At 44.4% G+C, this 16,980-nt stretch overlaps 1 protein-coding gene and 1 long non-coding RNA gene across 2 annotated transcripts in view; one reads left to right on the plus strand and one right to left on the minus strand.

Moving 5' to 3' along the window:
• The window catches only part of LOC119167497 (agrin), a 480,279-nt gene that overhangs the window by 310,655 nt on the left and 152,644 nt on the right, over nt 1–16,980 (plus strand). The window lies entirely within an intron of this gene.
• On the minus strand, nt 880–5,852 carry LOC142803564 (uncharacterized). The gene is made up of 3 exons (XR_012894168.1): nt 5,771–5,852; nt 1,108–1,325; nt 880–1,023 (listed from the first exon to the last, which is right to left on the minus strand). It is a non-coding gene; the product is annotated as an uncharacterized LOC142803564 (long non-coding RNA).

Below are 16,980 nucleotides of genomic sequence, written 5' to 3' on the forward strand. Positions count from 1 at the left end.
CCGCTATCAGTCCGAGACTGCTATCTGCGTAAGACTGCTGCTGTAATTAGACTTTCCCTTTACCGGGCACACGTTCGCCCAAATAAACAGTTAAATCTCAACACGAAGTTTCCTGTCTTCGACCACGTCACGACCCCGTGACAGTATTTACATGCGTCAAAAGAAAAATACCCTTGGCTGTGACAATAAAAGAAACGAAGTTTTTTGACAGAAAATAATTTATTATAGCCTTAAAACTATTGATGGTCAGAAGAGGTTTGCAGGCATCTCAGTCAGAGTAGTTCGAGGCAACATCTGGAAAAAGAAAGCAATATCCAGACGGAGAACATAAATTTGCAAAGATGCTGTTCTCGGCCACTCCTCCGAAAAAAAAAATTGTCAGAATGAAGGCAGTTACCATTTTATTGACACGATTAACACATGCAAAATGAACCTGATACTGTCTTGTGTCGAACAACGATTGCATGAGTCTCACAGGTCAAATGTGTAAATAATTAAACATGAAGCCTACGCTCAGGCTTTATGCTTGCAGAGTTGCCGAGAACCTGTGACCTCTTCTTGCGGAGCTTTTCACCAGCCTGACGAAGCCACACTTTTATGATGTTTTCGACATCGCTTCTCTTAGCGTCTTTGAAGGCCTGCTTCACCACTTCTGGAATGCAAAAATTTGCAGATATGATATTTTAGATTTAAAACATTCTTCTTGGATGTTTCACCTGATTACTGAATAGTACTGTATTGCTATGTATGTCCAACGATGAGTTTACACAAATACACGCCATACATAAATTTTGCTACACTGAGCTGCACCATATCAAGCAGCTGAGGCTTTACTACATCAGATAAAATTATCACAGACTTATTAAAGCTAACCTGTGGTGTATTGAGGGCCATGAATTTTTTCTTTCCCTTTTGTCCTGCGCAGTTGTACTGCACAGCCACTTCATTTATGAGCAGCAATTCTTGAATTCGTCTTATGGCTGTGCCAACTGATGAACCTCCAATGCCAGATAACTGGTATAGCTATAAAAGCAAAATATGTTATTAGTAACACGCAGCTACTCTATTTCAGCTAATTAATACATATTCAAAAGAAAGGAACCATACCAACTGTGCCATAATGGTTGCAATGACGGCAAGTTCACCATCATAGTTTTCAAATTCCTCGACGTCAAGAAAGTGGTTCTCCACAACATCCTTGCTGCTTACTTCAGGTGTTTCGTGGCAGATGCGTCTTTGAATTGCATCCAGCTGCCTACCTTGCTCCTCGTTTCTGATTAAAAGTGTCTGGAGCATCCGGTTCATCTGGTCCAAATATTCTGAAACTGCGACCAAAACAAAGAATTACAAGCAATAGTGTCACTTAGTCACCCTGTAGCTTACACTTCAGTTGAGGGCTAGCATTTACTAAGGATATATATGACAAGCTTTAGCAACTATTTTCCTTTAAAGTAAGCCTACAGGTCTGGATGTTCATATATAGTAGAGATGTGTGAACATTCAAAATTTGAAATTTTTTTAATAGTGTTTGCTATTCGATTCCCTGCCTGTTAAATCTGCCTGTTAAATCTACCTGTTAGTTCCTGCCTGTTAAATCTTACTTTGAGTCCTCCAGGCATTCTCAGCTTCACGATGGTGTTGTCATCGGCCAGTGGGACTAGCTATAAAGTATACCATGAAATGTAAGTAAGATATTCATGCAATGATCTTTACATGCAATGGCTGCATCAAAACTCACGGGTACTCTGTAGATATTGCGCAGATTTTTTAAGGTGTAGTCGTCTTTCATCTGTAGAATGCAAAACATAAAAGGCAATACCTTTATTGCCTGAAGTTCTGACAGCTTTTAAAAGAAGTTTCTGGTACTACTACTGACAGCAATGATCATACTGACTCACAGCACTTTCCCTTGCACAGTCATTGCCTGTGACACATGCAAAAAGTGATGTAGCTCTTCTAATGACCGTTAATTTGCAAATTCACTTATAACACATTACAAACTCATTAGTTCTATGTTGAAGGGGGCAAGTTTTTCTGTGCCTAAAAATATGCAATAGCATTCTTCATAACACAAAAAACAGTCATAAAATTTGTAACCTGCTCATAACACCTTATGTGTATAGGGAACCAGCACTGGAGTTTCCACGACCACCCTGGTGGTGAAAGTGCGTACTTCTCAGCTGCTCCCGCAGACGAGGGCGGTGGCTGGTAGAGACGGTGCGTGCGCGCATTGCCGTAACAAAACCAAAGGGCGTTGGTGGTACTGCAGTGTATTCAAGTGCAATAATATACAAAAAAAAGGGAGAATGTATAGAGGAAAGGGAGGACATAAAAAGAGGAGGCGGCGTTGCATCCAAGCAATCAGGCGAGCAAAATTCTGCTCTCACTTTTCGATCTAGGGCTGTCGGGCTCGTTTGTAAACTGAATGGTGCGTATCTGCTATATTTATTCGATAGTGAAGACATGTGCGAGTAGAAACTAGGACCAGACAGCAGAGTTGAAACGGTGTTTTGCCGGAAATAAAAACAAGCATATTATGCAACATACGGCATATGTAATTTTTTTTCATCTGGCCTGCTGAGCATTTAGACGTGCACTTCAGGACTAACAAGTCTCCATGCGTCCATCCATCTGACCCTGACACCACCACCTAACTCCATCTGATGCCACCGCATGAAGTGAATGATACAATAGGCAGGTAGTCTTTTTTTTTTGTAAATGGTTGCGTGTAAAGGAAAGTTGCCTTGTCCACAAGACTAGTGCGGGGCCACGGTCACCTACGCCTCTGAGCTGTTATAAAATATACTCTCGCGGTGAACACTCAATGTCGAGATGCCTTTGTTTAACTTAATTTGTGCAAAATACAGAGTTTTTGTTACGAACAAAGCAGCGGACTACTCGAAGCTTACCTTTCTAGAGCAAGCCGATGCGGTGAGCATTTTTCTCACTGCAGCGGCTAAACGTAACATCGGAATTTATGCCTTGCTAGAGAACTTAAAATGTATTTGATGTTTACTCGTTTAGTTCACCTAACACACAGTTCTAATTTTTCCGTTTGCCTGAAATGAAGGTGTCCCTTCATCGATAATTGCTAGGCTTTTATGTGCCAAACAAGATATCATTTTGAGGTACACTGTAGTGTGCATATGAAGATTGTGACCGCTTTGGGTTCTTCCAATGCGCACAAATATCATGGTTCACGGGTGTTCTTCTTATATTTCACCCCCATCGAAACGTGGCCGCCGTGCTCGCTAATCTATCCCGCGCCCTCAAGAATAGAAGCCGACACCACACGTGCTATGCTTCCACGGTGGTTTGCTTGATCAACATTCCTGTACATACATACCGTGGACAAAGCATACAAACAATGCCCGAAAAAAAATTAACGCAGCTACCACTACCACTTACTCTGCCTTTGTTTTTGTTTCAGTTTACTGCAAATGTTGGAAGTGTGGTATTGTCGCAGCACGGACATATATATGGGGCCATGTCAGCCAGCACTAGCATAAGCTCAAAACCTAGCACCCAACCAGAAAATGAGGACGAGAAAGCTGCCATCACGGTACAGCACTGTTCTTTTCGATAATGCAGTCGATCCCGGATATATCAAATTCAGATGTACCAAACTATTGGCTTTATCAAACAGTTGAAAAATCTTCTTGAACTTTCCTTGCAAAAGTATGAGCCCGGTGCACCCGTATATCGAACTCCCGCTCAGTGGGACATCCGCTATATCGAACGCTGCGCCGCACCGAAGCCCAGAAAGTGCATTTTTCCTAGCAAGTATTGATTAATTTTAGGCTGTGTTCTAACAAGTTCGGAACCCTTTTTGCGCGCAGGAGACGAAAAAAAAAACAGGTGTCATTCCATTGCTCTGATCTGGTTCGTTGCGCGGCACTTGCTACACCTGTACGTTTGATGCGCAATCTGCAGGTCTTAGCACGCAGACATAATGTTTTCCAAAAGGCCGATTACTGAGGGCACCGAAATAAGAATGGGAGGTGACTCAACGATCTCAGTGCAATGTTCACATGTAGTTCGCATTCCTTCCCTTGTTGTTAGCGCACAATGGCATGCAAGCCTGAAAAACCTGGCCTTCGAAATGTGCTACCTTGTTACGTATTTTTAGTGTTTTTGGTTTAAAACACACGTCTCGGAAGCTACGCTTTTTTAAAAATCTTTTCGCATCAAAGCCGCTTAAGCAGCGGCTGCCAGCTACAAAGCCATGGTGACATCGATATCGCCAACATGTCGATGGTGAGAACTCGGCATTGCGTGTTTTGCGCCCTGAGCTTTTGTGCACTTCTCGCCTCCTTCTTGATAAATGCTCATTCGGGAGTTTAACTGAACGTTGACCCGCACATAGCTATAAAATTATGACTGGCGCTTGGAGTGACGTCAAGTAAAACGCTGTGTTGTAAACATTCCTTGTGGGTCAGGTGATGACTTCGGGTGCGTCATGACAACTAACAACAGTGTATGGTGCCTCAGTGAATTCTGCGACTTATCAGCATTTCCTGACACCATTTCGAACAGGAGCGACTTCATCGGTACAGATGACAATGTTGCTGTTTCTGACTGCATCGATGCTGAGATTTCGGCTGCCGGTGTCGCCGAAGTGTACTCGTGCGTGTATGATGAACACGCAAATGCCTTCGCTGCCGCCGCTAACCAAGCTTGCATCGGCGTTCTGCGTCAACCAACGTTGTGGTCGAAGGAGCTAAGTTCGCTTATTTGGAAAGCTTCAATAATATTAAGGATGACTGGAACTTGACAGCGCGCAAGAAGCAAGATAAGTTTACGGACAAAATAAAGTGCGGTAACCTGCAGTTCGCACCTTCTTTTCGAGTGAATCGTTATTTTAGCTCTTGGAACGATTTTATAGGCCTGAAATTCTTCAATTTAGGTCTGATATATGCATATTTTGTATTTCGAATTTTAGATATATTGAAATATTTCGCAATCCCCTTCGAGTTCGTTATATCTGGGATCAACTGTACATGAATAGATGCAGTTCGCTTTGCAGGGTTTCTTACCATTCTTTAGTGCTTTTTATGTGAGCGTGGCTTCCGGACAAAGTTATTTTTATAAACCACAGTGCAGTATAACAGGCTGAATGGCTTTTCCAGCTGTTTGTTCCAAAATGAAGCACGGCAGTGGCACAAGCGCGTGCTCTCAGAGTGGTAGACTGCGGCCAGTCGTCCGGCCGCGAGCAGCTGAGTTGTGTCGCAACTCTTCGCCATGTGCTTTTTTTCAGCGCGCCACCTATCTAGTGCTGGTCTTCCATAGAATAGTGCATACATAAGCATTTGTCAAGAGTGGTCACACCTGTACTAAAAAAAGTGTATAGGTACAGAAATGAGTAATATAACACAGTATCTATACTGCTTCATTTTTGCAATCAAGAGAAGCAACACATTCTCGGATGCTATCACCTGTAAAACATGCAACATGCATTAATATGTCTGTCCACAGTCTCAGTCAGTCAACACTTAGAGGACATATAAAGTCAAATTAGGACAGCAGTAATTTAAAAATGTAGTTTAAATAAAAATTTAAGCAACATCCGAACTTCAGCACCTACGTCTAGGAAATCCATTTGTAGCAACACACATATCCTGTAGTATATGTAGTGGCTTGATATTACATCTATACCACAAACTTCTTGGTCTTGAGAAGTTGATGCAATTCACTTGCTTTTTTCATTAATCACTGATAATCTTATGGTCACACAACATACTGCATAGACATATAGTAGGGCATGCCTTACCACTATGTGCAGATCTCACTGATGGCCAAGCACACGGTGGGTCACTGGTAGGCCTTTGTATTGGACTAATATATCTTGTTCCTGGCCGAAAACAGAGCAGCAGAGGTCAGACACAACTTATAAAATAAAAAAAAGGATAGGATCTGAATTTCTCTAATGCTACGGTAGTTTAATTTTCTTTTCAATATCGCATTCCATCAATTTACAGCACAGCACAAAACCCTTACCTTAGGGCACCACACTTGATGTACAGTATACAACACTGTTTAGGGTAACATCCATGACACAACCATTTGGCCTAGAAAAGCTTCTTCACTCGACGCTTCTTTCACTAATTACTGAAACGTTTACGGTCTGACAAAAACTCCCTCGATATATATTGTAGAAATTCTTACCACTCTGTGCTGTGGTTGCTGACTGCATAGCGGATGGTGGCTCGGTTGCAGGCATTTGTGCTGGACTAACACATCTTGCTTCTGGTCAAAAACAGAAAAGTGCAGTTGAGACAGAAGTTATGCTTAAAGAAAGGCTAGGATTAAAGTTTCTACAATGCTAATTAAATTCCAAATGAAATTCCACTAGCTTACAGTGGATAACCGCCTCACACGTACCACAGTTGATGAGCAGTACGTGCCACGATTAAGGGTTACAGTTATGATGACATTTTGGCCTAAGGAAGCCTTTTCGCTCGAAGCTTTTTTAACTAATTACCGAAACATTTATGGTCCGAGAAAAGACTGCTTAGATATATATTGAAAAAAGCCTTACCACTCTGTGCTGAGCTTGCCGACTGCCAAGTAGACGGTGGCTCGGTGACCGGCCTTTGTGCTGGACTAACACATCTTGGTTCTGGTCAAAAACGAAAAAGTTCAGTTGAGACAGACATTACACTTGAAGGATAAGATCTGAATTTCTCCAATGCTAATTCATTCCTTAACATAATTTTACCAGCTCCCAAACCATGACCCTGCCTCAATGGTCCAGGAACTCAGTCATGGCACCACACATCTTGCACAGTATGCTCAGTGCTTTGGGTTCGAAGCTATGCTACAAACTTTTTGGTCTTGAAAAGCTGCATTTAATTCCCCCAAAACTTGTGTATTTAACTACTGATAAGCTCGTGGTCTCCCAACAAAATGCATGGATATATAGAAGCGGTAAACTTACCACTGTGCACCGAGTTTGCTGGCAACAAAGAACAGAGTGGGTCTCTGGTAGACCTGCGGTCCGGGCTAATATATTTTGCTCCTGGCCAAAATTAGAGAAGCATTGTTGAGACAGAAGTTAAAGTTCAAGAAAAAATTGCTTTAAATTTCTCCAATGCTAATCTCATCTTCGGCAACATAGACAGCTTATCGTAGATAACTCTTACTGGATGCAAGCTACACTCACAGCTATACCAAGGAAACTAATATTTCTAAAAACTTGCTCAGATTGTATAAATGTATGCAAAGTCCCAATTCCCACACTTTGTTACACTCAATTATTAAATATTTTGATGTGCTCCTTGAAGATTTCTTTTAAACAACTTTGTAAGCTGTTTTCTAGTTACCTAGTTACTAAGAACGTGGTAAACAATATTAATATTGAAATAAGAAAGATATTAGGTAAAAAATATTACTATTTAAATAAGAAAAATATTTTATATACTGAATTCTCAGATGTTCTTATCTATTATTAGTCTTGCACTTTGACATTCATGTCAAGGTGCACTGGTCATAATTATGGAGAATTATTTTACAGTACTTTTAAGCATAGAAGCAAGTGGTGATGGAAGCTGCTCTTGTGGGAAGTCCATCGTACAAATTTTTTTTTTGCGTTTCCCTTTTCCGTAACTTTTCTCATGAGCACTGAAGCTAGACGACCCTGATGCCTTGGACAGGTTCAGTTGTGCTTCCGCGTAGGTGTCTGAAAGAGGTAACTTACATGGACAAAATATACAGAACAATTTACGAAAGAGGAAAAGCACTAAGAAGGAGTAACATTTACTTCTATTTTGTACTTATTAAGCTTTCTTTCTGCCGAATTTATATAGCCCAGAGCCCAATGTTTTCTGTGTATACTTGCAGAGCCTCTTTTTTCACCAAGATTACGTAGGACAGAGAAGTGACACTTGAGTATCGCAAGAATGATTGGTTCCTTACTGAGAACTTGGAAAATAGCCAAGCCTGACACAAAATGAGATATAGATACCTGCTATAGAAAAGCTCACTGAATGGTATGTGCCTTTTTTCAGATCATGGACAATCTGCAATTTAGAGATATGTGTATGCGTGCAGCTGTTCTCGTTTACTTAACTCAAAACTTCACACAAACAAACTGCCCGACTCATTTTGTTAAGTGAATTAAGGCAGTGTCTTTTTAAGTGAATCAGGGCAGTGATTCAAAGCAGTTGTCACACAGGTCCCGTTAATTAGGGAGGTGATCGCTGGGCTAATTCCAAGGGCCAAGGTATCGGCCCCTCGAACCGCACCATGAAAGTGTGGACAATTTAGAAGTGGTCCTATTTGGCGCGCCAGTGGACGCCGCCTGTGACCCCAAAAACAAGTCAGAGCCGAGAGTTGATAAACAACACAAAATTATATTCTCAATAATGGCAGATCAAAAACATTACACAAGTATGCACACTTCACAATAGTTGAATACAATATGTCATCCACCAAACAACGTACTACACAGTACAATCAGCCACACTCGAAACAACGGACACAGACAACGATACGTACTACAATGCAGTCGCATGCATTGAACAACCAAGACGCTTAAAGACTAAAGAGATAGAAAACCTATCCAGTCCAAAGTTTTTGGAACAAAAGTCTGGATGATACTCTTCCGAGAATCACTCACTCAAAGTCCCGCGTTGTGTTCGTTCCGCAGTCCCCGAAGTTTCTCTTCCAGGAAACCTCGCCGAAGTTTCTCTTTTAGGAAACCTCACGTCTTCAATAGGCCACTCTCCAAGCTTCAAACTTCTTCGCCGGAAACACGTCGGCTTCACACACGCAGCTGTTGCCACGCGTCTTCGCTCGATAGCGGTAAACACACACTCTTGCCTGTAGCTCGAGTCGTCACCCTTCAGGTGGAAATCCTCTTCTTCTCCTGCTTTGTCCCTATGGACAAAATCTTCGCCGACTACACGGCGGAACCCCTACGCGCTCTGGCGCTAACTTCCGTCTTCTCCTGATCTCTCACCTCGGCTGCTCGATTAAATACCCTCCGCGCGAGATTCCTGAAGGTTCTCGTCATTTCGTCGACGCGATACGCAGCGAAGGTTGGGGAGAGGGCGAGACGGTTCGAATGCTGGCCGCGACAGATGGCTCAACCCGGCTTAAACCACGCCTCTTTCCATCTAGAAAGTTCGAGTGCTTGCTCGGCCGCCGTTGTGGGGTGAGGAGGTTGGTCGGTGTGGTAAGAGTGCTTCCCACAACCAAAATCGAAACTGGAAGTGAAACCGACAGGGAAAATAATCGACGAAGACAAAGTGTGCACGGGGTCAGACGAACGTGAGCGCGTGAGTTTCGGAACAGCGACGGGCAGAGGAAGAACGCGGCCAGCTAGCAAGAGCGCTAGGCGTTGGGCCTCAGGGGACCGAACCAACGAGCGGGTGTCACCAACCCAACCGGGACGAGCGTGGCATGTTCCTGAGGCGAGTGGCGGTTCCGGGCCGGGCCTGACATGCTGTTCCTGTGGCGGACGAGCGTGCGGGCCAGGGCAAGCGGCTGATCCTGTCCAGACTCGGGTCCGGCACAACCAGTCACCGAGATCGTGGCCACGGTGCCACGTCGGAGCCGGTCCGGCACAACCGCCAATTGAAGGTGCGACCTCGGTGTTGCGTCGGCCGCAGCGTGGGGCCGCCTGGTCCAGCACGAGCAGCTGATGGTCTGCTCGTGAGCTTCCGTGCACTTGGAACCTTCCCGTGGCGAGGTTGCGTCGTCGACGCCATCGTCTTCAGCGGGAGCGTGAGTGGCACCCGACGGAATTAAGACTTCCGAGTAGTGAGGACGCGTGGGTTACTCGCGGGCGCGCAGACATAGGGACTGTATGACTGAATTACGGAGCCAGTGTGTTGTACAGATAGCCACAGTGTTGTGATTGTTTTGTGTGTGAAGTCAATAGATGTTTCTCTTGTCCTTGTCTTGGGTTTCTGCGTCTGAGGGCCCAAGAACCACCACAGTCGGCATCTAGAAAGCTCGAGTGCTTGCTCGGCCGCCGTTGTGGGGTGAGGAGGTTTGTCGGCGAATCTACGCTTCCGAGGGAGGGAGTCGCGCCCGGGGAGTCTGAATGTTTGTTTTCCTTTTTTTTTCGTTGACCTCGTGGCGTGACTCCGGCGTTTCATCGCGAGGAGTTGGCGGTGTGCTCTTTTTGAGCGCTCGTTCTGTGACAGCAGTAGATTAGTTAAAGAGGTCGTGCAACGTTTTCTGGCTGTCCATTCAATAATATACTCTCGCTATTTTGACCATAAAGGTTGTTTCAATAGCTAAAAGAGAACAGAAATCAATTTTCTATCAAGCATTCACCTCAGCTCTACAGCCCACGTCATCTTAGTCAGCCATCGGCCTAATCAAAAGCCTGCTGACAAAACATTGGGACACGGCAAGGCCTTCTGGGCCATAATTGGCCAAAGCTCGAAAGATCATATCATGCTAATTGGAGTTTGGTGCTGACGGACTTTCCCAAATGTAGTGTTGTAGGTTAAAAATACAGTGGAGGAATATGAAACGTCTCTCAATAGCGGTGCTTCGTTAAGCTGAAAACATGTTGACCACTTGTGCGTGTTTTGATAAAATTTCAGGCAGTGGCACTGTATGTAAGGCTGTAAAGTTACCGCAACTATTTGGATGGCCACTGTGCAGGCATGTTGCGTGCAGTAGTGAGTACATCTGTGTTTTGTGTTGGTGGATATATGTAGTTTTTGCGTGGCTTATTTCGGCATGAATAGTTTCTTGAATATGTCGAGCAAAAAAGAAGTTTTTTCTTGCGCTGCAACACAAGATAAAGTCGTGTCAGAAGAATTACTTCTTGTTTACAACTCTGAAAGATGACGAAAAACCAGGTATATGATGCACTAATACTTGCAAAGATAATATTATTGCTATACAAAATTGCAAAACGAGCATTCTGTGTTCTATCCCTCATGTTGCCCTGGATCCAGATGGAGCACAGATGAGCACACCATTTGTCAGAAACTGCGAGAGCTAGGGTGGGCGCCATAGAGACATCTCTGGAACGCAGTCGGCTTTCAGCACTACTTTAAGCTAAAAAATTGCCGCATTGCTGTATCACTTCATTGATTGATATGTGGGGTTTAACGTCCCAAAGCCACTCTATGATTATGAGAGACGCCATAGTGGAGGGCTCCGGAAATTTAGACCACCTGGGGTTCTTTAACGTGCACCCAAATCTGAGCACACGGGCCTACAACATTTCCGCCTCCATCGGAAATGCAGCCGCCGCAGCCGGGATTCGAACCCGCGCCCTGCGGGTCAGCAGCCGAGTACCTTAGCCACTACACCACCGCGGCGGGGCGTATCACTTCATAGCTTTATTCTAATCTGTAGTTCAAAGCAAATGAAGGTTAACGATATACTTAGGATTTTAATTGTTAGATGATGTTGCATGGTTTTAACACTTACCAGTGGTGCCACATTGCCATTCTATGAGCACAAAGAGGCTAGAATTTCCAACTAGCCTAACCATATATAGACAAAACATGGCACTGAAATATTTAGGAATCGGCATACCCAATGCTTAGTGAAGCAATGAAGACTACAAACGGGCAGCTTCCTTTTATTTTCACGACCAGTTCAAGTAACATGATCCTTCCTGTGTGTGTGGCTAACCTTTTTACAGCACGATCCATTCTCCTCAAACATTTGTAAACAATAATGACGAACCAATCTGAACAAGTGTTCCATATGGCCAAGATTTTACCCAATCACATGAGGTCCACAGAATGATGACATCAATTAATAAATTTAGGAAAAGCAAATTTACTGCACTACACAGACTAAGTGAAAGAAAATCACAAAAGACAGGACACTGTTACCACATTTATGCAGCACAACACAGGGCACCCGGTACCAGTCCGGACCTGGACTTGCTCGAGCTCTAAGCAAGCTGCATAAATGCCTCATTTCGGGTGGCCACATGCACTGGCTGTCGCCAGCCAGCCAATTCTTATGAATGATGTCCGTAGCTCCGTCTTCATTAGGGAATTCAACAATGATGTATGCTCCACCTTATAGTGGAAAGGAAGTAATTTATTAACACATATATTTACAACTTTTTACAGCGTTTGATTCAGTAGAAATATCAGCCGTCATGCAGACACTGCAGAATCAGAGCGTAGATGAAGTATATATAAACATTCTGGAAGAAATCTACAGGGGACCAACTGCTACCATAGTGCTTCATAAAGAAAGCAACAGAATACCAATCAAGAAGGGTGTAAGGCAGGGGGACACAATCTTTCCAATGCTATTTACCGCGTGCTTACAGGAGGTTTTCAGATGCCTAGAATGGGAACAGTTAGGGATAAGAGTTAATGGAGAGTACCTTAGTAACCAGCACTTCACCGATGACATTGCATTGCTGAGTAACTCAGGGGACGAATTGCAACTCATGATAACGGAGTTAGAGAAGGAGAGCAGAAAGATAGGTCTTAAAATTAATCTGCCGAAAACAAAAGTGATGTACAACAACCTCGGAAAAGAGCAGCGCTTCGTGATATGTAACAGTGCACTTAAAGTTGTAAAAGACTATGTCTACTTAGGGCAGGTAATAACTGCAGAGCCGAACAACGAGATTGAAGTAACTAGAAGAATAAGAATGGGGTGGAGCACATTCATAAGCACTCGCAAATTATGGCAGGTAGATTGCCACTATCCCTCAAGAGGAAGGTATATAACAGCTGTATCTTGCCGGTACTTAGCTACGGAGCAGAAACCTGGAGACTTACAAAGAGGCTTCAGCTTAAATTGAGGACGACGCAGCGAGCAATGGAAAGAAAAATGGTAGGCGTAACCTTAAGCGACAAGAAGAGAGCAGAGTGGATTAGGGGACAAACGGGAGTTAAGGATATCATAGTTGAGATAAAAAAGAGGAAATGGACATGGCCGGGCATGTAGCGCGTAGACAGGATAACCGCTGGTCATTAAGGGTAAGAAACTCGATTCCCAGAGCAGGGAAGCGGGCTAGGGGAAGACAGAGGGTTAGGTGGGCAGATGAGATTAAGAAATTAGCTGGTATAAATTTGCAGCAGCAAGCACAGGACCGGGTGAACTGGCGGAACATGGGAGAGGCGATTGTCCTGCAGTGAACGTAGTCAGGCTGATGATGATGATATTTACAAATGCCAAAAAATACAAAAAAGGCCTGGTAATCTAAGTGTGTACTAATGCATGTAATAGAGGAAAAACAACAGTCCGTTTCTTCAAGACAGTTCTTATACATTTCTCGGTTACACTGTGAAGTGGCCACGACTGTAGGCTAGTAGATAGCTGTGATGCAACAAAAATTCCCAGCATTGCTGATGAACATGGCACTGAATACAGCTCACTCAGGTTCAGGTACTTCTTCCCAATGATACATGGCTCACCAGATGTATAATGGGCAAAGTTCTCTACAATAACAATAGAGCCGTCACTGAGTTTGCAGCAGCTGCTTCTGCGATCTGAAGCAAGGACAATGCCTTTAGGCAGTACGACTTTCTTGTACTGCGGGCCTCTGCACGTGGCAATGAGTGGTCCAGTATCATGCTCTGCCTTGAAGAAGTGGTTGCTTTCAAAACTATCTTGGACTTATACATTGTGTTCCTGCTCGGAGAGCCTGTTACAAAGCTGTTCAAGAGGTTTTCCTGGTTTTCTCACCAGCCTTTTCAATTTCGACATGAAATTTTCAAAAGGAAATGCACGCCATGTATCCAGAGGTCCAAGATGTTTGACGTCACATGCAAGGTGACAGAGGCCATGCACATTATGGGACACATACTCCTTCCCATATGCTCTTATGAATGTATGAACAAATGATTCAAAAAGCTTGCCAGCATACTCAATTTCACTCACATTAGCAGTGGGTGTTGCAAGCACTGTAACTGCTACATGCATGCGAGAAAATTCTGATACATGTGCTGAGGTATCAGTGAAGAAAGCACTACTGGACCTCCGTACAACAAGAAAAAACGAAACTCGGTCGCCTTCCATCGGTCCAGCTCTGACATGCTTCGTGACCTTCTATTGAAGTCGCATAGTACATACTTGGCAATCTTCAAGTTTCGTTCGGATACCTCACTTCACACTTTGCTGCCAAGTTTTATTTCCTTGGGGCCCCGGAACCACAACACCAGGAGATTGTGCACCACATCCAAACAGACAAGTTGCATGTAGTCAAGAGGCACATCTTTCACAATGTCTATCGGCGTTCCTCTAATATGCTATGTCCTGTGTGGTGTTGTGCAACTGAGAACGAAAAGTAGCATCACTTCTTCGGCTCGCAGTTAAATCCGGAAAACACACTCTGTCTTCGTAATAATGCCCGCGCACTTCACATCTGGTGCAGCTATAATAGCCTGTGTGACCTACGATTGAAAGAGCAAAGGCTTTGGCAGGCGCATCACATATTAGGGCATGCATGGTTATGGGGATCTCCAATGTGCCTATTGCAAGGCTCGATGTCATCAGATGTTTCAACTCGTCAACAAAGCTCCGCATAAACTCATTTGCATCCTTCGGCTTGCTGTCGCAGTAAAAACAGCCAACGACAGAAGGAACTTCGTCCTGCAGGTTGATAACACGACCTAGGATAGTCCAAAACTGCCCTTTCGAGCTTTTTGTCAGTGGTAGTCCATCAATATTAAAACTGAGCCTAAGGTCACTGGGAATATGTTTATAGCCCCGCAGAGTTTGCCGTAGTCTTTTCTCAAGGCCGAAATGATGATATTTGCCACCCGCAATATCCAAAATGTTCATCACTTTCCTTGGTGTCTGCAGGAGGGCTCGCGCTGATGAAGGAAGTGAAGAAAAACATTGATGCGAACGCAGCAAGTTTAGAAGTGACGTCACTGCAGCATGAGACGACTGCGATTCAATCGCCCATGCTTGCAATCTTTCGCGAAGGTCCGAAACAGTCTCCTCTTTGCCACGTGTGTCGTACACAATGCAGTCATCAGTGTTAGAGGCTCCGTTCTGTGGATTCCACACGGGCACCGAGTCAACTTCCCCCGCGTCTGGCCGTGCATCAGACAAAGATGTCGATTCTTCGTTAATCATGTCGGGACCAGGCTGCTCTGAAGCAGTACAGTTCACTGCCATGCGTTCGAATGGTGGAGATCCATTCAGAGGAGGGTCGCTCAGAACGTCGAGCACTCTCATAGAACCATCAACCCGGCGACTGACTTTCCCTCTACGCTTACTACTTACAGTCTCAGACATGTCTAACTTTGTTTAACTATATACAAATATACATATAGACACAACTAACAAAGGAAATACGCTTCGTGGACTAACCTTGGCTGTGTGATGCCATCGTGACAATCAATTGCTTGATTCGGAGTGGCTTGGCTACTTGACTACATAAAACGGCACCGCAAGGTCAATGGTTGCCAGCATGGATCGAGTTTGTGATTACGCGATACGTGATAAGGCTGCTTATTTTAGAAATTGACGGACGATTTTATATTAACATTGTACCATAATGAACTGTTTCAATGCCCCATAGAATTATTTACAAGTGTTTTACAAAAAAGCGTAATTTGTAAATTTTAACATAATTAGAGAGAATAAACAAGGCAAAGTTATGCCATAATTAACTAGGTAAAACGAACGTGCAAATAAGTTAATAATATGCACCTATTTCGAGTGAAACAGTGCGAGAAAAATACGCCTAGTGCATTTTTTGTCATCCTTAAAAGGTCCATAAAAGAACCTTTTCAGGACAAATAGTTATCCTCAGAAGGCACTCGAAACGAAGTTTCCAGGTCGTGTCGTCCTCAGTGCGTACGAGGGTCGTCGATAAATCTGCGAGGATGATCGTACAATTTGAGGATCACCTCAGGTTGTCGGGTGTTGTCTGGGTGTTTTTACAAGGCTCTTGATGGGGCATTTCTCACGCGACGTGCCGGAGGTGCTACGGCAGACTCGTTGAAGGTGCCCCCTTATGTTGCAATTATAGCATTTGTCATATAAGTGGAGACACGCTTTGCCGAAATGTTTCGGTGACCCGCAGCGAAAACATGCCTGCGACTTGACACTCGCAGCCACCTCTACTTTATGCATGGCGTTCGCTGTAGGCACACCCGTGCGGGCTTCAGTAGTGCTTTTAGTTGCCGCCTCCTTAGCCAGAGCGCGCTCTACCGCTCTCTGAAACGTGAGCTGGCTGTCCTCAGTGAACAACACTCGCCGCATATCCTCTCTTAACAAACCGCACACGAAGCGATCCCCGAAGGATTTGTCTAACAAGCTTCCAAAATCACAGGTTCGTGCTAGCTTCTGTAGCTCGGCAATGTAATAAGAAATGGACTCGCCTTCGACTTGCTGCCTGTTGTGGAACTTCGCTCGCTCGCCTATGACCAAAAGTTTTGGCAACAGATAGCCCCCAGGGTCTTCTTCAGTACCTCTAAGCTCTTCGTTGAAGGCAGCTCCGGGGTGACGAGTGATTTCAGAAGACTGTAGGTTCTGGGACCGATGATGCTCAGGAATGCATGTACTCTGTCACCTTCAGGAACATGGTTGACGATTAGAAACGACGTTAGCCGCTCTTCGTACGACGCCCAGTCATTCGTGGAAACGTCGAATGGTTCCATCCGGCCAAGCTGAGCAGCAAACTGCGTCGCACCTGCACTCGCTTCTTCGTTCATATCTGTCAGCGATAACAAAATTCCCGCACTCTTCAATCGTCGATACTGAACAGAGGCTGAATGCCGAGAACACTTGACTTCCTTGACGCTGGGCTTCATGGTCTCACCCTGGTCACCAAGTGTTACGTTTTTCAACAGACGTGCCGAAAGGACCCGACAAGTTCTGGGTGAATGACGTTTATTGAACCATGCTTTGTGGGTTCGTGGCTCCAGCAAGAAGAGGCGTGCTAGCAAGCGGCACTCTGCTTTTAACACCTAGTGGCGCATGCGTACTTCGCGTAGTGCTCTTATCAATAGAGCGCAAGCTGACACAACATGAATTATGAGAGACGCCGTAGTGGAGGGCTCCGGAAATTTCGAC

The sequence above is a fragment of the Rhipicephalus microplus genome, chromosome 3, assembly GCF_043290135.1.
Source record: "Rhipicephalus microplus isolate Deutch F79 chromosome 3, USDA_Rmic, whole genome shotgun sequence".
NCBI lineage: Eukaryota > Metazoa > Arthropoda > Arachnida > Ixodida > Ixodidae > Rhipicephalus > Rhipicephalus microplus.